The following is a 21,618-nucleotide window of genomic DNA, read 5'->3' on the forward strand; positions in this document are numbered from 1 at the left end:
CATAGACAAACAACATCACACTTCTGCACGAGGGGGAAAAATCTCAACATCTTACGGTCCATTGATTTCCCCACTGAATTGTCTGTTTTCTCTTTGCCAGTGTTGACATTATGACATGTCATCGTTTCAATCTGTTTCAAGTAGCCACCACAACAACAGGCATTTATACCGGAAAATGTATTGTCAGTTTCAGTCTGTACAAGCAAATATGAATCTGTGGCTTATTATGTGCAGTGGCATTCAAAACAACTCTAAGGTTGTAGTTTGTGTTTGGTTTTCCTGTCCTATTCTTTTCTGTTTACCTCACAAGCCATTTACTGTTATCACTTGTCTGACAATGAATGATTGTAAAGTCTACATAGGAGCTCATGTACATACTAGGTTTAAAGTTATGTATGTTGTTCAGATTAATCGCTGAGACTTGTTTCTTTGAGGATATCAGGCATAAATTGGATGATGTTGTTTTGTCTGAAGCAGCCATGTTACCTCCACCAGTGACTGTAGGCCAGCTAACTAAATGAAAGGTGTAGATATATTGATGCAAAACCGTAAAGTAAATGGCTCCATGAAATCCCCGTTCGCTGCAGCTGGAGCACACCAGCTGACCTATGACTCAGCACAAACTCTGTATAACCACTATGTGCTACACAATGACAGGCTGTGAAGTTGGAATAACTCAGTCATGAATATTCGAACCAGAAATCGATTCTGAAGAAGAAGAATGATACGGAAAAGCACAGCCCATAAATGACAGGATAAGTTCCTTTGGTTTGTTGTAGATAATACTAGCAACTCCGAATCCATGTTTTTGAGACATTTAGTCATTGGCATGCTGCTCTTTCAAAGCGACTGCTTATTTTCTCATTGTGTGTCATCCGGCATATTAAAAAATGCCATAAGGACATGCTGACAAGGTAAAAAGCTTGATTTTCCCAGTAGGGAGCTTTTAAGAAAGGCAGTGTATGCAGTACAGCCGGTGTTTTATATAAAGATGCTGAAAGTTTGTTTGACGTTGTAATGTGATTCTCAAGGTCTAGTTACTGTGACACAAAATGCCCAGTTACTCTAAAATAAGACCTTAAATTGTCCCTTGCTTTGCAGTCACTAAAACTCATAGAACAATATATTTCAAGTGAAGATCCACAAGTTTCTAAAGAAAACAAATCGGTTCGAATTTGAAGGAAGTGTGTTTGAAATCGTTTGGAAGATGCTGCCATTTGGTGGTCTTTTGTAGTCTTGAGTTTAAAAATTGCAGCTTCAATGGAGAGCTGGAACTGAATGTGAGGGACTCTGTTGGGATACGCTCTATCTTTGGGATCACACATTCTGAAAGCATATTTTTCCTGGAAAGCTCATGACCTCCAGCTCTGAGTCTGTAACTTCCATCCTCCTCCTAAATGCGTTAGGATACATCTTGAGTTGTTTTAAATAATTGACAAACTGAAGTTAAATCCTGACACCCAGAGACATTTATTCATGCCACGTGTTCTTCGAAGAATTAGAACAAGCCTGTGTTCTTTCTTAGAACAACAGAATTTTCCTCTCAGCCCTGAGTCTGACTTCAGCTGGGGAATAATGGCGAAGCTGAACTAGCATACTTTCCAGTCATCATCAGGCTTAATAATGACAGTAGTGCAATCGCCGTTCTTCCATTTGATTCCATACTCTTCACATTATGATGTCGTTTGGTGCCTGCTAACATATTCTCCAGAGATTTCAGTGGAGAGAGGGGTGACTTTGGCCTTATTAGAGCTGGCCTTCCCTACACAGCACTGGAACTGTGATGTGAGAGATGGTCATGGCGGTGTACACTCAGCCAGAGATCTACTACCTGCAGTGTGTGTGTGCTGCCCACTCTTTATTCCACTCTGTGGTCTCCTGTGCAAATGAAACTCATTAACAGGAAGCTGTCACTGGAGGACAGAAGAGGAGAACAGGGAGGGAGAGGATGGGAGTGGAGGAGCAATAGATAAGGGGAAAGGCTGTGACATTTATGTTTAATATTTCAAGTAATGCTACCATCCAAATACATGAGCTGCTGTAGTTTTTATGTGTGTGACTGTGTGTGTGTGTGTTGTGTGACCTATCACATTGGAAAACCTGCTGGTCGCAATTTGTCTCCTGCAAGATTGGCTGCCGTTTTTCTCACTGTGTCTTCTTTCCTCCTCCATTCTTTCATGGTGATTCCTCTCCTCCTCTCTCTGGCACCAACCCATTTGATATCACATGCAGAAGGACCTTAAGAAAATGCGGTTCTGTAACAATTTTAAACTACAAAACAACCACTGTTGCAGTTGTCTGAATTTGATGATTGAGGAAAGCCTGCTCTTGAGGGACAGCAGTTGTAACCAGGACTTGTTCTTAGATCCCTTGATACTGATCGTATAATCATAAAAGTGGATCTTAAATCATACTATGGGACAGATCCAAGATGACTGATTTAGACGCTTGGTGCCAAATCCAGAGCACTACAATCCATGTGACTGTTCTTATGATCCTCATTTACTGGTCAGTTAATCAGAGCACAACTTAGTATGGTGCAGAATACACAGATGAGCCTCAAGTTTGCGTTGCATGATTGCATTCTTGCTGTTTTCCCTGCGCATGACTGGTCTTCCAATTTTCTTCTTAATGTTTTCAGTTTTTTAAGAGCCCATATTAACATTTACTGATCTGCTAGAACAGAGCCTGCATCTAAAGGATAAGGGATTCATAGAGAAGACAGATGGTTTGTTGAGAATATCGAAGGAAGCCATCTATGTTCAACTGGAGCAGTCATCTATAAACAGACGACTGGGTATAAAACACCAATTATCAAGTACTTATGATGCAGTCTTGAGATCTTTCCCCACCAAGTTTCACCACAAATAACTATTTGAGTTGTTCCACTGTTGTGAAACCTGCCAGGTTCACAACCATTCACACCTCAAAGCATGTGTCTTTGGCAGTCAATAGGCCTTTAGTCGTGTGAGTTGGGGGTGACAATATGTAGTTGGTACTCCTCATTGGTCCGAACTAAATAAATTCCTTAGATTAGATATGAAATATCTTCAACGACCAAAAACACCAACTACCTTCTACTAAGGCTTTTAGGAATACCATGACCTCAATGAATGCCTAAATGTCTACTACAATAGGTTTTCATGCTTCAATGTTAAAATAAATATGTAATTCTTTACACTGTACTGCTGCTGCAGCACCTCCTCCCATTCTCTCTCTGAAAAGCTCTGTTTTAACTTTGGTCATTTTAAAGACACTCCTGAAAAGCTCAGTTTGCTTTGACTGGTGAGCTGGTCCGATGAAAGTGAGGCAAGTTACATTACATGCGGTCACCGTAGATCTCTAAGTATAGAGGTGAACCTCTAGCCAGAGTGGCTCTAGTGAGGAAATAATGGCGAATTGCGAGGAATCTGCTCATTCTCTGTTTGACGGCATGTCAAATTAGCAGCTATCCAAATGTGTCAACATACATATGCAACAGTGCTTTCTGTGGAAGGAGTAACTCCCATTGACCTTTTACATGCACAGAAAGCAATTGGATGATACAAAAAATATGCTAAAAACAACATAAGAAAACATAATATGGCCTCTTTAAAGCATTATGACGAAAACATGACAGCCAAGAGCACAAGAGCACCAGTTTTGACATGCTTTAAAACTAGTAATGTACAGTTTTTGTGGCCAAGATGTTATTAGACTCAGTGTGACATGAAATAATTGGCACTCCTACAGAAGTGTCAGTAGTGGTCAGTACGGAAAATGGTATGAATCATAAAAACCACAATCATTTTGAAACAGTGTCTTTGTTACTCAGACTGTCAAGTAGCTGATTATGTTTCACAGGAGGGAAGTTGGACAACCGGCATATCAAAATGGGGCAGATGGCTGGGGAAGTCCAGTTAGAATAGTGCTTTATTGTCAAAATGTAAAATCTGTCTAGACTATTTAATACCAGAATTATTAGAACTTTGGTGTAAAAATATACTGTTACATCATCTGAATGTAGAGTATCAATTGAGTTCCAATTCAAGGACAGTTTTTCAGGTGAATCTCATCTCCACTTTAATCTTTTATTATTCTTTCCATGTGAAGCACAGCTGGTGTTTATAACAGTGTTTCTGTCTCTCTGTCACTCAACCAATTCACTACCCTTCGCTCAATTCTCAGTGTCATGAACTCCACATTTTCCCTCTATACTCCTCTCATTTTCTTCCTCTGTCTGTGAGCAGTGAATGACCCTGTGGTTCCTCATCCATAGCCCTCTCTATTTCCCCCCCACCTACCCACACTTTCTCCCCCTGCCCTCACCCGTGACTCCTCCTCTCTGCTGTTCTCCTCTGCCTGCCATGTTTCACTGCATCCCTGTTGATGAGCCACTTGCTTCCTCCTGCATAATGCATAAGTGTCCATTTCTTGACAGAGGAGCTACAGCAGTATTTAAATTGTCAAAGTTCAGGTGCCTTGAAAACATCAGGAAAGTAAGATTTGATTTATTTATTTTTTTTTGCTTTTGTTACATTACTAATAACTGAACTGTAATGTGTAGGAAGATAAGCGTAATGCAAGTCGGCTAGTTTTATTATGTAGCCCACTTCTATTGAGGAAAGACATGCAGTCGGAAATAAAAAATGTCCCTTATCATCTCATTTTATCAGCCTAAAAATATTTTTATCAATCAAAAAAAAAAAAAAAAAATCCAGTGTCTTTGTTGCTTGCTTGTATAATTGCACAGAAATGAATTTCTGACGGTTTGTAGAGACAAAAAGACACATTTGTGGAATAAATGACTGAAGTGTGTAGACAAGCAGGCTGGGTGAGCTCGTACAAATTGTCACTATTGTATAACTGTGTGTTTTCCTGTACCATGATGATTCATTGTTTTGTGCGAAATTGCTTCAATTTGTTCCTGTGTCTTTTTGTCTATTATGTTGTATGTATGCTTCAGAGATTTGGTGCAGCTTTTCAGAGGATACCAAATGTTTTTGACCAAGTAAATTGTTTCTTAATCCCTAAATTTGCTCAACCACCTTTATTGCTCTTCTGCCAAATGACTTGTCGTCGTTGTTTATGCCAAGTTTTTCCATTTTTCCCCCGTAGGTTACAATAACCATTTTAATTTTCATAAGCTTTTATGCAAACAAAGTATAGCTGCAGAGAATATATACACATTTGTATGCGGCACTGAGTTCAACTATGTTTCTGTTTGTGACAGGGTCAACTTTGTTGTAAGCCTGCAGCTGCCTTGTGTTGTTGGCTACATCAAAGCGTTCTACTGAGTAACAACAGAAGATCTTAATAACCAATTCAAATGTAGAAGCAAAGTTACAGCCATGAAGCATCAAGGTGTAACTACACCGATTTACACTCAAGTGGAGGCATCACTGTCAGCAGACTGCTGGGAGACATTCACCTGCTCCAGCTCTCCACACACAGAAATCCAGTCCTTATATTTGGAAGTTAATTGAACCTGAGGACACTTTCCTCAAGTGTTAATAGATAATTATGCTCCTTCAGTATTTCTAAATTATATGCCTAATTACTTCATCTTGTTCACCTCACATTTAAAGCTGCTGCCCACAATCTTATATACCAACTGCAGTGAGGAGAGGAAATACTGTGTGATTTGGCACAAAGCTATTTATAACATTGCAGAGTTTGTGAAAAGAAAAGTCATAAAATTGAATACATGCAATATAATAGCAGTGTTTACAGTCTGGATAACAACAGTGTGAAAATCTCCTTGTATATTTGCTGTTTTACAGAGTTGTTAAGTCTATCAGCTAATACACATTATGGGCTGGGGATTGGGTCAGCTCTGCTATTCTGGCCTGAATGAGTCTATTATTGGTTTATATTTGTATTGTGCAAGGAACTATTTTGGAAGCTTGTGCTGAGGTCCAATTAGTGTTGGCATTTATAACATGAGCTTAAGGTGATCACTGTAAAATGCAAGTGTAGATAATCTGACAGATAAAAAGTGAACTTAGGAATATTACTATTACTACTCTTTTTTGTCTGATTTTGCGTTATCTCGTGTGGTCTCATCTTGGTATCGACATCAAATACTTGTACCAGGTGAAATGTGTGCCTAGTTTCAAAAGCTGTTAAACACGGAAAGTTGTTCGTATTTGCTAATTTAGTGTTGGGAAGGTTCCTTTCAGAATGTATTTCTCTACTGACTACTGATTTGAAATGTAATGCATTGTCAGACATTATTAATGCATGTAACAGTAGGCATGTTTTTAAACCATATGTTTATGTGCATTTTTAAAGTATTGCACTAGAAAAGTTGATAAAAACGGCAAAACTCTCATAAACTTCCCCAGTTTTGCAAAAATGTTTTTGCACTTGCTTGAAGTGGTTTTTGAATTTCCTGAAACAGAGTTAATATCCAGTCCCATTGTAGAACTTTTTCCTAATCGCTTTGTTTCTGAAGTGTAATGTGTTGCCCTAAATTGCCAGGTTTGTTTGTTAGCTAGATCTACTTAGCCATCTGGCATCTATGCTGACAAAGTTCACAGGCTGATCAACAGTTGGCTAACAGATGGGTTAAGAAGACAACTTGCAATGCAGGCAATTTAACTAGCAAGCATTCAAGTTTAGCTGGACAAAAATATAACTTATAACTCAAGGTGTTTCTTTAGAAGTGGACTCTTAAGGGGTCAAAAGCAGCAATGTTGTCTATGAATGTGAAATGATCTTTGAATTTCCAGTATTCCTGCCCTGGCTGTGTGTCAACACCATCATCTCATACCATGTCATGTGTGGACTGCAGGATACATTGTGTGATTATTTCACGAAAGATTTCTTTGTTTTCAATCAGTGGCTCATGGCAACTTGATGCATTTTTTATTTAAGTTATCTATTGATTTTAGGAATGTAACTGTATTCTGACTACTACCTATTTGAATTGTTACTGCTGCAAAATACAGTTGTTATTGACAGTTATCTCCTCTCCTCTCCTCTCCTCTCCTCTCCTTTTCTCTCCTCTCCTCTCCTCTCCTCCCCTCCTCTCCTCTCCTCTCCTCTCCTCTCCTCTCCTCTCCGTTTTCTCTCCTCTCCTCTCCTCTCCTTTTCTCTCCTCTCCTCCCCTCCTCTCCTCTCCTCTCCTCTCCTCTCCTCTCCTCTCCTCTCCTCTCCTCTCCTCTCCTCTCCTCTCCTCTCCTCTCCTTTTCTCTCCTCTCCTCTCCTCTCCTTTTCTCTCCTCTCCTCCCCTCCTCTCCTCTCCTCTCCTCTCCTTTTCTCTCCTCTCCTCTCCTTTTCTCTCCTCTCCTCCCCTCCTCTCCTCTCCTCTCCTCTCCTCTCCTCTACTCTCCTCTCCTCTCCTTTTCTCTCCTCTCCTCTCCTCTCCTTTTCTCTCCTCTCCTCCCCTCCTCTCCTCTCCTCTCCTCTCCTTTTCTCTCCTCTCCTCTCCTCTCCTCTCCTCTCCTCTCCTCTCCTCTCCTCTCCTCTCCCTTTCTCTCCTCTCCTCCTCTCCTCTCCTCTCCCCTCCTCTCCTCTCCTCTCCTCTCCTCTCCTCTCCTCTCCTCTCCTCTCCTCTCCTCTCCTCTCCTTTTCTCTCCTCTCCTCCCCTCCTCTCCTCTCCTCTCCTCTCCTTTTCTCTCCTCTCCTCTCCTCTCCTCTCCTCTCCTCTCCTCTCCTCTCCTCTCCTCTCCTCTCCTCTCCTCTCCTCTCCTCTCCTCCCCTGACAAAAAAGCTGTCACTGCCATTCTGCCAGCCTCACTTTTATCCTCAAGAAGTGGAAAAGTTGTCTTAGCTGTTCTGAATCCGTTTTTCCCTCCCAAAATAGGATTTTCTTGTCCCTGTACTCCTTCACACTCACTTTTTTCCAACTGAAATCCTGTTTTCTACCCTGCTTGTATGCTGTCAGGTATACAGAAATGAACAAAGTCATATTTGTGGTGGACACTGAATGGTCCACTGCTTATTATCTCCTATATTTGTGTAAATGCATGCCATCTCCAGACTGTCCATTCATTCATTGGTGCACCTGGTGGCACAGAGAAAGCTAAGTTATCAACTGCTGTGTATGTGTTTCGTAGTTGTACTGTAATTATCTATGTGTGCGCAGAACATCAGCTCATTCTCACAGTGAGAATTAAATGGTGACGTCTTTTAACAGCAGCATTCTCTTTTCCGTAACGTTTCTCTCTCTGGGGCTGCCAGTCACTGTCTATCAAAAAAAATGGACTGTGTCTGCTAGGATTTTTGAATTACCATTCTGCAACAAAAGTGTCTGACGCGACTGTTATTTTCAATTCAACACCGGTTGGTCTAGTAGCTTGTTTTACATGTTTCTATTTTGCATTCATGGAGGAAAGGGTTTTGCTTAGCATTGCATGTTCTTTTTCAGGCTCAACGCATTCACACCTGGGAGCATCCCTCTGCTTCCAAATTAAATGGTTGTCTTCTGTATATCTATTTTTGTGCCCTGATGCGTGTGTATGTGTTCTGATTGGTTGGCTGTATGGCTGAGGGGGAGGGGTTGCTTGCTGTTTAGAGAAGCAGCTTAGACAAGACGAACCCTGGAGTCACCTTCACCTTCCCTTACGCACACAAACCCTCTGAGTGAACACTCGCCCGCAGACATACAGTATTTCCGTCAATTAATCGAAATCGTAGCTTAACACCTGTCATTCTTTCTTATCTCTCTCCTGCTCTGCCCTCAATCTCCTCTTTAGCCGCCTCTGTACCTTCTCTTCATGCACTTTGTCACCATCTAGCTCTCTCCTGGCTCTTCCCATTCTAATTCCTGATGAAACAGTGCCCTTCAAAATAAACCAGCTTCTTCTAATGCTTTCTGCACTTTTTATCCCATTTTTTTTCCATGCTCTCTTCTGCATACAGTTTTCTCACTTTGAGGTATTGATTTCAAATGAGAAAATTCTGATTCTCATCTCTGCTGTGACAGTGACAGTGTGTGCAGAGTGACAAATTTTAAGGCATCGTTGCAGCTGCAAGTGCATTTTTCTGTGCCATGTCATATCCTTTTTACACTGACTGTCTGAAATTGTCCATCTGTCTGTCTTGCTCATGTCTCTGCAGAAGAGATTTGATGTAGAAATACATGCACACAGGGTCCCATCTACCGTGAAACTCATGGAGAGATCGATCACTGAATTTACTGGGTAGGGTAACCCTGATTGGAGCTTTCATATAATCAATGGGAGTGTAAAAAGGCAGGAAAACAGATTTAAACACACACACATACAAACCCAATGGAGGACAATTCGGTCACAGGAAAGACAAAGGTCACTCTCCCTGATGACCAGGATGAATAGATTGTGAAATGTGTGTGTGTGTGTGTGTGCGTGCGTGCGTGCGTGCGTGCGTGCGTGCGTGCGTGCGTGTGTGTGTGTGTGCGTGCGTGTGTGTGCGCGTGTGCGTGTTTGTGTTAGAGGGTACAACAAAGAGACAGACAAAGCAGGGGAGCTGAAGGATTGCCAGTAATTTTGGCTACTGATAAGAAAGAAGAAAAGGAGAAAAAAGAGATGGTAGAAGAAGAGAGGAAGAGGAGGAGCTTAAATGTGAAGCCCATCAACACTGTGGGCAGAACAGATGGATAGGCACAGGATGGAAGGATGGAAGAAATGTGGAATTCATCATCAATACAATGTGTGTGTGTGTGTGTGTGTGTGTGTGTGTGTGTGTGCGTGTTTGTGTGTGTTTCAGTAAGCTTTGTCGTGGCAGCCCCTCAAAACTTCATTCTCTCTCTGTGGGGATTGTCTCTGTCGGCCTACTTGGCACTGATATGAAGCTGTCCTGCTAAGCTGTTGATTCTTTTGAAGAGATGCTGTCTGATTTGCTGCTTTTGTTTGAAGATGTACCAAAAAAGAGAAGCCACCAACACAGCCCAAGAAAATACCTGAAATACCGCTTGATCTGTAGCTCTATCTGGATTCCTTGCTTCCAGCAATATTTTATCAGAAATCTTTTGAACACATAATCCGGCCTCTATTCTTATAAGACTGATTGTGTTGGCTTACATATGCTGCACATGTTGAACTAATATTTATATTTATCTGCTGGCATCGCTACCTTCAGTAGACTATAGTTAAGTATCACAGATTCTGTGTACTTTGTGTACTGCTGCAGACAGGGCTACAAGCAGTGTCCAGAATCCCCAGAGTGTTTACAGAGGCTTATGATTGATTGACCCCTAATGTTAAGGTAAAATATGCATGATTTTGAATGTAAATGTAGCAATATTGCAAACAACTATCTGCCATGTAGAGATACAGCGGAGGAATGACATCCTCACACTCAGACTCTACTTCAGTTGTCATTCTAACCACGTGACATGATGAGAACGAAACAGAGTTTGACAGCCTAAGAAAAATATATACATATAGAAGTATTACAATAAGAAAATAAAACTAGGTAAACAATAAATAAAACCTATGTACCGTATGGCAGGATGTACAACAGCAGCAAGGACTTTAAAGTGGTCAGTGCAGCAATGAAGAGATGCAGCAGCAGAGTAGCAGCGTCCATGAGCTACAACAATTCACCAGATGTAAATAACATTTACAGTGTCGGTGTTGCAGCATCAAGCCAAGTTGTGAAAATGCAGTGAATTGAAAGTGTGTATGTGCAATGTTCATTGTGGGGAGAAGCAGAGTAATCAGAGTTTCTCTGTTCCATGTTTTGGCAGATGGCCGGCTGTGCATGCATGTTAGTGCATGTGAGTCCCTCTCTTTGAAACTGTTGGTCCTCCCCATGCTTATGAACAGACGGAGATCATCACAAACTGAATTAATTTACGCTAATTTGATTTCAGCTCAATGTGACTGCCTACTACTGTTTTGAAGCTTTCCTCTGCTGCTCCTTCTCCACTTGTGTCTGTTCCATTCTGCTTTTTGCGTCACTATTTGCACACAGTGGGCCACTCCAGTTCATCCACGAGCCGACCTGGTCCATCCACGGGTCTGCTTCGGTCTAGTGGAGCGTGGAAACGGACACACAAATAGTTGAACAGACACGAGTGAAAAGAAGAACAGATAGGAGTCAAGATAATGTTACTTGAGGTGACAAACTTGCTATGGCCATTCAGTGTGGCTGAAATATTTTCCGTTGGCTCTTGTTGCCACCACCTCGCTGGTTGTGGAAGTGTGATCTGAGTTTCTCATGTTCTAGTGATATCCAGTGGTTCTGAATGTTGCACAAAGAACTTTTAGACGGAGAAAAGCTTCATATCCATAAAAAAATACCAAAATTCTTGTAGACTAATTTTCTGCCAGTCGTGTAATTTATTATTCAACTAATGATTTCAGCACTGCAACAGATTAGGTTTCCAGTGTTAATATGCCATTACCCTGCATGAAGTAGTTATCCATATGCCTTCAAGCTGTGCTCCCTATATTTCTAACATATTTCATTTTCATGACTGTTGTTAAAAATCTGCATTATATTAATAATAGGCAGCAATCTTTCTGTCAGCATATGTCTGTTACACTGTAGAATTTTCACTCCCTTATGTCACAGCTGCTTGTAAGGAGGGAGGATATCAGTGTGTTTACGTCTATGTGTTAGTGCTGAATTGTACTTCTGCATATCATACATAATAACAAATTTATGTCTGGTTTCATGCAAAAACTATGCATAGCTTCTTTTGATGTCTGCATGTCAGTGTCAAAATATAGACATATTTATATACAGTATGTCACAATAGTTTTCCATATGTTTGTGTGAGTGTTCCTCTTGCCACTGCCATTGATGGAGCTGTCACCCCCGCTGCATGCCGGTTCTAGTGTGTGATCAGATGTTTTTTGTCCTCGGGGTCTGGCTCCCTCTACATCTGTCCATATGTCACCGCTTGATTTGTCTTCTTGTAATCGGGTTTATAAGTCTACTCTGTGAATGAAGATGAGCAACAGCAACCTTATTTGCCTGCTTGTTGCTCTGCCAACTAGAAAGTTACTGTTGGCAAACTGACAGCATTGTTGTGCTGGGAGTGTGAGGTCTTGGGTTCATGCCTGCTGCTGCCTGCTCTTTGATTCATTGCTTTTCTTCTTTGAAACCTTTTATTTTAGAATATAGCCCTGGAATGCAACCTAACAGATGTCTGAAATAGAATGAATATTATTTTTATACGGCCACTAAGGTGTGCTCTGTATTTAGGATGCCCTGTGTCCGTTTTTTTAGTGAAAAAAATTGTGCTGAAAGAGGACATGAACAGTCGAATGGAGAATCTTTGGATGTAGATAATTTGACTGCAAAAAAAGGAAAACATGATACTTGGGCTTAAAAGCATATTGAAGTGGGGTGAACAAGAGAATGTTCCTTTTGATTATTCTGTATTGATTTCTCTTCATTATTATCTCAGACGCACCTTCTTTTCTTTTGGTTTGATGTCTCCTTGATTTTTATAAAATAATATTTTAACTGCTGTGCTCGTGACTCAACGGTGCTTTGAGCTACATCTTAAAAGCAGCATGCTCACAATGACAATGCAAGTATTCTGATAGAGCAGATAAACTGTTCACGTTTGTTAAACTTTAAGTTTGTTAGCAGAACTAATAGTGTGCTAGACACCTATAAACAACGTATTAGATCAAAAAACTAAATATTGTTTGATATGAAATGTTGACCTGATGATGGCACTAAATGAATAGTCAGGGGATTGAATTTATTACAGTCCATCCCCTGGAGAACATGAATTTCTGCACTAAATACCGTGCAAGCCATCCAAAAAAGCTGTCAAGCAAGTTCATTCTCAGCCAGACATCTAATGATACAAGGGATCGAGTCAAGAGATTACCAATGTCAGAAAGATTCATCCTCTGGAGACCAAGAAAAATGTATGGCAAAGTCAATTTCTCAACATATCTCTGCAAATTGTGGACATGCAGACTGACCATGCATGGCTTTATTGGTGGACTCTAGAGAAGCTATAATCAGTTATTGATTGTGCAATGTAGAAGTGCTCGACTGTAAAAAGCTCAACAGAGAGAGAACTGTGCACCTACCATGCATCGTTAGAGATAAAGGTTCATCAGCAGGAATATGAGCACAAGACAGCAAAAGATAATTCTCAGTGTTGTTAGATTTGTTTCTCATTCATAATAATCACTATTTGTATCTTGTGTTATTTTACTGGCACACTGTGGACCACATTTTCCTCTTTCCACTATCATGTAATGAGGTTTATCCACAATTCATAAACCAGCTTTATACCAAGATTGATTGTATATGCCTGGCTCTGCTTGTTTCCTGTAATCACACTAGTTGTTACTGGGATGATGAACACAGTCATCGCTTCGCCCATCGTGATATCTGATGCAGATAATCATACGAACAGCCTTCAAATTACACGTCAGTGTTTGGAATAAATTGTTTGGCTACATTTTGTGTTTTGGCTGCAGTCTAATCAATTATGTAATGCGCTGGATTTCATTTGCAAGTGGGTTGTCCTGCTCAGATCACATTTGAAAGTAGCCTTCCCAGCCACATTGTGAAATAAATAGTGTGTAGCTTGTTTTCTCGTTTTCCACACCTCACCAGTCCTCTTTTCTATCAGTGGCACCTCTACCTTCCTTGCTTTCTCTCTATCTCTCGTTCTGATGTTTATGGTCTCTAAAACCATGTCAGATTGAATTGGTCATTATCTCATTTTTCCCCCCCGAGGGCAGGGATACAGTTACTGTTTGTGTGTGCAAGTGCGTGTGGGTTTGAGAGACGTCTGGTCTGCTTCAATAATTCAGGAGGTTTCTGCTACTGCAGATCATGTGATGCTCCGGGGAGACTTAGAGGGGGAGAGAGGAGATGAGGGGAGGAAGACATTGACACCAAGATGTGGCAAATTTGCTCCTTGCAGCAGTTAGTGCCTTTCCACAGCCTTACGGGATCATTGTTGTTGCTCTCTACTGCTAACTACCCATAGCATCATGTCTTGAAAATTCATTTTACTCTCAAAATCCTTTCTCATGGGAAATGAGTATCCAAACAACTTTTTTGGTTTGAAAATGTAGAATTCCTTGCTCATAAAACTCATAAAGTGATCAGAATAAATGAAAAAAGAAATGATTTTGAAGAGGGCACAGACGTGAATGATGCTGTGCTTATTTTAGCTTATTTTTCTACATTAGTTTGTATATAGTGCTGTTTTAAGTATATTTTCTTGTTGAATTTTGTATTTTCGGTCACTCGCCCTTTTAATTGTAAACAAGCTCAGGTTCTAAAAGCTGAGGTATGGTTTCATGCTGTTTCTTTGTCCCTGTACAAATAAACTTAAAAAACAAAAGTAAGTCCCTGCTGCACTCTTGTTTATGACAGACAAACTCTGGGGAACAGAAGATACTGAAAACAAATTGTTGCGCCCTGAGGGGTTGAATGAAGGCTGCATCTACAGTCATGAATGTGTTTGTGGACAGTTACTATATGGGTACGATATCCTCCTTATGACCTTTGGGTCAGACTGCATTAGGTTTTTTCTTTTTGGTTTTTTTTGAAGATTGCTGGAGCTATTACCAAGCGACAACTGCATCTTTTAAAGGTTTGTCAGTGAAGAGTTTAGTTTCTCACAGCCTTGGGGTCTAAAATGCATATAATGTTGCTGCAGTAATCTCAGCTGTTATATAGCTCCCTTTCCTCTTTGTTTCATCTCAGTTCTTACATGTTTCTTGTCACAAAACAGCACATCATGCTGGCACACCTGGTAAGCTTTACTTAACATTTGCTAATTTGCAAAGTAGTGAGCTGACCCATCAAGAGATACACATTGTTATCCACAGTCATGCTGCCAACTTGACTACAAAAAATGCCCAAAGACAACACATAGAAAATGACTTGCTGAATTACATAACAGTTCCTTTTGTATTCTGCATGTCCTTTTATGATGGCAGAGTAGAAAAAACTGTACATAAGATCCTCCTGCTGTAATCCAGGCATTTCATTTTAGCAATGCGATCAGCAACATATTGCTGCTGCTGGCTGCTCTTAATGGAGAAGAATCCAGTTTGCTGTTGGCCTCTGTGTTGGTGTGATTCTGCTGTCAGAGTGGTGGTGAGTGAGTCATTTCTGCTCTCTGTTGAGGGTCAGAAATGAAAGTTCAAGTGGATAAAAACCATATTGGACGCAGCGTTCTACTTTAACAATTCAGCTAGATGGGTTGCTGCTGACCTGGGTGGCGGCAGCGCTGGTGTTGGAGTTAGGTCGAGCTTGTCGCTGCCAACTTTGCGTCCATTTTCTCTGGCACTACGCAGCTCATCTCCAATCAGATGCCACAATGTTGTCAGAGTAACAGCTGGCTGGACATCCTGTTTCAGGCTGACTTTCAAACCCAGAGAGACACGGGTAACCAGATTTAGGCCAGATGGTGTTTTTATCCCTCGTATGCTATTTAAATTTTTTGATGTTGAGTATAGGTTTGAAGGAGAAACTGTAGTTCAAAAGTCATTTGGTGATTTTTTTTTTAATGGCATTGACAGTGTAAATGTAGTTACAGAAAAGTAGTTGTGGATAACACGCAGCAAAGTTTTGAGTAAAGTTTTATAGGAACACTGATTTATTAATTAAATATTTTACCATAATTATCCACAATAATTAAATGCATTTGAAAAGTACAATAATAAACTGACTTTCAACAAAAATTCATATTCTTAGAGCTTGTGTGTGTTAGTTTCTTGTCTAAATTCTTAATAACCAGCACTTATAAGCATGAACAGCAAGCCTCCAGCGTCACCTACTCCAGCATCAAAAACTGATGCTAAGCCTGTATTTTAGTTGTTTCCAGATGGTTTTATAACACAATCTGCAAAGCAAACATACGCAAATGTTTGGGGATTTGAAATCTAATAAGGTTTGTTTTATTCATAGTCATAATCCAGATAAATTACATTACATGCTGGAGGATAGCAAGTGATTTGTTTACAGGTAAATGACACGCAAATTTATAAATACGCCCAGGAGTATACGGTTGCGTAAAATATTGCCTGAACTATGTCCAAATTATATTATAAAACAACCTAATTATTTACAGATGCTCTTACGGGGATTTGTGTCACTGTTTGCACATGAAGCACAACTCAACAAAGTTTGACATTGCTTTAAATCAAACTGAAACACCACATTTAATTAGGAAGTACTGCAGAGCTGCAAGTTTTTCTCTGGTCAGCTCAGACTGTGTACAGTCTTTTTTTGCATTCGTTTCCATATGAAGCTTTTAGATCTCAACTGTGCCGTGTGGAATCGCTGATGTAAAACATTTTTTTTTGTTATAATACTACACTGATGATGTTAGGATATGGTCATTAAGTCACATCAACATGAGAAGAAGTAATTAAACACTGCAACGCTGTGGATCGGTCTCCAATTATGGTAATTAGAATCTTATGTAAAACCAGTCTGTAGAGCGACCATACACAATTAAGTTATTTACACTCACATTTGCAGGTTTTTATGTTTCTGCTGTATAATGATTATAGACAGTGTAAAATGACTAAATTTGTTGCAAACAAAAGTGGATACAGGCCTGAGTTTGTCGTATAACTTTTTTCAAACAAGCTTAATCAAAGAAAGATGTCAGAGTGAGAGCAGTCTTTGACCACTAGTAGGTAAAAGGTCTATTTTAGTAAGACAACATGGCTCAGAGAGGGTTCAGCTCCAAAAAAAGACTAAACCAGACATGTATAATAAAATATCTCAGTTGTTTTGTGCTGCGGGCTACAAAAATGTACCTTACAAAAACGATCTTAAATTTTAAAATTGATACTGCAAAATTCACCTAATCCCCATTCATCATATATGTGGCAGAGCAGTGCTTGCATACAGATTTGAGACTGAAGAGAGCAGCGCCTTGTTCTACGTCTCAAGCAATGCAGCTGAATTTTTGTGAGGCCTGGAACTTGGTGTCTGTAATGATAACTGCAGTCCTGCAGGCCATGCTTTCTGTTGACTGGAAATCCTCCCACTTAATAACAACTAGAGTGATGGACTCACCTTTCTCATTTTCTTCAGTCCGTCAGCCCTTGCTCCATCGCCTATTCCTGTACCATAGCAGTGATACAGGCACGCTGTATGTGCTCACAATGGCAGTCCCAGTGATGGAGCAGTGGGCGGGGGAAAGACACAGAAAGAATAATGAAGCCAAATGGCCAGCCGTGTGTTTGGGATGAATAAAGGGATTTTGATTATGCCAGTGTCACACCTCAGTTGATGACAGTGAGCGAGACAGGCAGTTTGAGATGGATGTGGGTGTGAAAATGAATACATTGATGCATATTCATGTTGGAGGGTGACACAGGAATTGTTTGACAGCTTTAATTAAACTCAGCTGAGTCAGCCTCTGAGCTGCAGCTTCAATCACATTTTAATGAGCCACACACCCAGCAGCCCACATGGAATAAGGTCCATCTCTTTAAACCTTCCCTCTTCTCTCTGTCTGCCTTTGGTGTGTGTGGATGTGTGTGTGTATGTGTGTGTATGTGTGTGCCACACTCCTAACCTTGAAAGCACAAGCCCTTGGCACATTCCCAATGACTTTCTCATGGATTTTAGGTTGGATAATAAGGTGTGCTGGGATGTTGCTGATCAATACTGGGAGCCTCTTTTATCTGGAACTGACAGATAAAACTGGTCCATCGCTGCCAATACTGGCAGACATGGCTTCACTTTGGATGGCGCCTTTTTAAACTGCTGCAATTATAGGATTTGTTTAGCCAGAACTTTTCATTTGCACTGCATTAGAGTCTGACTGATACATTAGTGGGCCAATATTATCAGCTTATGTTGGCTTATCGCTGACATATTGCAATCAGCATATATGTTAGAAGATATGCAAAATGAAACTGATTGGCTCAATCTATCTGAAAATAGTGCTTAGTGCTCAAATTGGAAGAAAACTGGCAGCAGAAATAGTATCAGCAAAGCCAACAGCATTACATTACAGTGGATCTAAGATACCAGGGGATTTTACAGCATCCATGGGAACAAAAGTACAGCTCTTTCTTTTGACCATCACTTGGCCTTGAGCTGTGTATTTTGACAGATGGTATTGTAAACATGCTGCTGTAGCAATAACACTAGCTGCTGCTTTCATTAAGTACCGCTGATGTTAGTTTGATTACGCTGAGTGTGATGTGCATTCAGGACTTGTGGGGTCAGATCTGAAACTCTGTTGTGTGCCTGTTCATGTTACAGTTGAATTTGCCCTTTTGGAGCCAGATAATGGTACAATGGTAAGAAAAGAAAAAAATCTGCTTTTTATTTTACATTTTTTAATGTATTTAATACATGAAAATATCAATAAAATTATAGAAGATTGTGTATTTACATTTTTGAAAGTTTGTATTTAAAATAGCATCAAAATATGTAACTGTGAATAACCAGAACATTTGTATGTTTTTAAAGTAAATTTGACACTAAAAAGCAAATTTTCCAGTTGTCAGTGCTCAATATAGTATTTCTTGATTCTGATTTTATTTGACCATAATTTCACAAATTTTCTCTCTTAAGTAGATGAAATTAGTAAATTCAAGTTTAGCTGAAGATTTACTTCTAAAATTAGACACAATTAGTGACCCTTTAGAAATAGAAGTAGTGGTTCTTCATTTTTACATAGAATTGTGATTTGACAGTTCCAGAGGTTTTCAATGTTGAATGAAAGAATGCATTTCATCAGAGTAAAAAGTCATTACACATTCTTCTTATTAATATTATTGTTATTATATGTTTTTTGTTATTTTTACATGTGTAAATAAACTACATTCACAATAAAGCACTAAAATATGAGATGTATTTTACTGAGCTGGTTATTTTCTCTTATTTTGCAGTATTTTTTGGCTCAGCTCCCAGAATATTAACTTTTTGTGTCTGTGTGCGTATTCTAGCGTAGAATAATAGTGTAGTAGAAGGTTATTTACGTTACTTGGAGATGCCTGCAGAGAATGACAGGTTGGCAAAAACCCACTTGCTCCCTGGGTAATGTGGATTGTTGGGGTTCAGGTTGTCATGGATGCGAAAACATCCTGACTAGGGAAAGAAAAGCTTGAAAAGCTGCAGGACAACGTACTGTTCAGAACAAGGTTATGCGTCGTAAAGTAGTATAAAATACCTGACTGTTACGAAACAAGTGAAATTTTATAAAACCAGAGTCTATCATTTAGTGTTGTTGATAGTGTTTGAAGTGTCAGCCAATATTGATTTAGCTTTAATTGGAACACAAGTGATTCATGGCACATAGACACACAGAGAGATGCACTTACAAACCCAGTACACAATATAACCACACCGACATTTCATATAGTTTAAGTGGTCTGTTTAATGATCTTAAGTTGATTGCATTTGGAGTAATCAACAACACTGTAAACTACTTGGATTTGCGCTTGCATCAATCACTCCTGTGCACACATGCACGCACACAATCTCAGATGAGAAAGTTTATGACCCCGTACTTGTATGTGTTCTTACTTTTATTACTGCAACTTTTCATGCTGAGAGCTCTGACATTTAGATGGAAACAGCCAATACCAACCCACTCTGAATTTCTCTGACTGGCTTCTCACAAAGAGAGAGTGGGTCAGAGTTTCTGTGGCTTGCTTCCAATGAAAGTACTTTTTTATCATTATGTGTGCCTGCATTTGTGTGTAATGTATGTGTGTGTGTGCATGTGCGGCCATATGGCATGCAGGATGCTGCCTGCCGTAGCTAAAATTCTGTCAATTGAGCTTTAGTTGTTTCACTTCCCGGGATACAGAAACTGCGTTACCTTTACATAATCCCACTGGGATCTCTAGGGAGACCAGTTTTATGAGGCGGTGAGCTTTGCTTTTGTTTTGACAGGATCACAGTAACTCTCTATGGCAGCTCCAATCTGCCAAACTGATAATGATGGTTTCATTTGCGAAAAGAAATAGTGAGGTAATAGCTAAGTGTATATTGTTACAAGACCAAGAAAGTGCCATCTGTTCAAACACAGCCATTATGAAGGGATCAATGACAATTCTGCTTTAATTACTTAAAGAAAAGGTTTTAATGTTTTAGTTTATTGTTGGATTTCTGTCTCTTTACAATAATAAACGTGAGGTTAAGGAATCATCGTGCTCACGGCTTAATAAAAAGATAATCTGGTTCAGACTGTTGGTTGGAGGCAGAAAATACCAGTCATCACTTTTGTTTATGTCCAGTGTTTTGTTGATGCATCTGTTTTTCATTCTGTAACACCCAGCATCCTTATTTCCTCCCCTCATAATGCTCCAGGCGATTGCCGGTCAGTTCATCATAAATGCATGTTGTTTTGGGCCTCTTGCTGAAATGACAGATGCCGTCATTCTATTCAGGAGAACAGTCTCATGTTTACTTTTTCCATTTAGTTTGTGCTGTGAGTGATGGTGGGCCTCATTGTTTTACTGTTTCTATTCACTGGTGGTTTCAGTGAGCAGAAAGTTTCAGATAACTTTTGCAGATGTGTGCTAGTAAAATAAATGTAACTGAACTTTTTTTCCCAACTTGACAGCCATCTTCAACCTTGAAACCAAGTACAAATACAGTGAATTGTGATAAAGCTGAAATGGATCACCTGACGTGGGATAGTTTGTTCAAGACAATATTTCAAAAGCCTCAAAAGCTTATAAGTCTCTGTCTTAGCTGACAGGTCTGAGTGTTTCTGAGTGTGTGTGCTTTGATCACACCTACACTTGCATACCTTTTCAACACAACACACAGGATGGTAGTGAGAAAGGGTCAAAATATACAGATTGTGATATTTGAGACTGCCTTGATTCATTCTGGGTCAATATGAAAGGCAACATTTAGTGACGGTGTGTGCATTACTGTGTGTAGTAATTGGCAATCGACGTGAGCAAAGAATGGCCTTTTTAAATACAGTGGGATATAACCTCGTTACTGTAAGATCTTCTAACTTTGGCAACAGCATCTTTCAGGACACACAAACACACGTTTGATCACGGCCCTCACTAAACATTAGTGTGCTATATCTGCGAGGGCACTTGGAGAGTTTGCATGCAATTATTTTGTGTTAGAATGAAATTAAAAGCATTGAAATGTCCTTTTTTATGAGCGTTTGAAAGCACGTGGTCCTGTGTGTGTTTGCATGTGTTTTGTGTACGTCCTACATAAGCAACAACATCGGCAGTGCCTCATTTCCTAAACTAACATTATTTTGTTCTTTTCCCTTCATGTCTGATTCTTTTCTTGCACTGATGGCACAACAGGTAAGTCTGTATTTTCTATTTGTTTATTGTGTTGCGGACTGTAGTGTGTTTGTGTTTGAGGGAGAAACAAAGAGACAAATGTTTGCTGAGCTCTAATCATGGAGTCATCTCAAAGATACGCCGGATAGCTGTCAAACAGTAAATTGCAGTGCAGGTGGAGCTACATAAAACAGTGCTTAATGACTGTGTTTGTCAGTGTGTGCGCTGTTTTGTGCGTGTTCTGGTCGCTGTGTAGTTGTGACTGGATGGATTTGTGTCTTTTAGCTTGAGCTACACACACAAACACACAATCACACACAGAGACCAGTGCTGCTGGCAAGATGGTTTGTTGACTTTGAGCGTGTAAGTATGTGTTTGTGTGCAGGTACAGCAGCGGTTACTGCAGTACAGGCCTCCAGGCTCAGGTGCAACAGCTGAGAGTTGTAGATTTGGTCCTTCACTCTCCCTT

The 21,618-nt window shown here is 40.0% G+C and overlaps 1 protein-coding gene across 4 annotated transcripts in view; it reads left to right on the forward strand.

Annotated features, from left to right (window-relative positions):
• The window catches only part of spock1 (SPARC (osteonectin), cwcv and kazal like domains proteoglycan 1), a 116,694-nt gene that overhangs the window by 1,104 nt on the left and 93,972 nt on the right, over positions 1-21,618 (forward strand). The gene's annotated exons all lie outside the window — the stretch shown is intronic.

This window comes from Amphiprion ocellaris, chromosome 13, assembly GCF_022539595.1.
Source record: "Amphiprion ocellaris isolate individual 3 ecotype Okinawa chromosome 13, ASM2253959v1, whole genome shotgun sequence".
Lineage (NCBI taxonomy): Eukaryota > Metazoa > Chordata > Actinopteri > Pomacentridae > Amphiprion > Amphiprion ocellaris.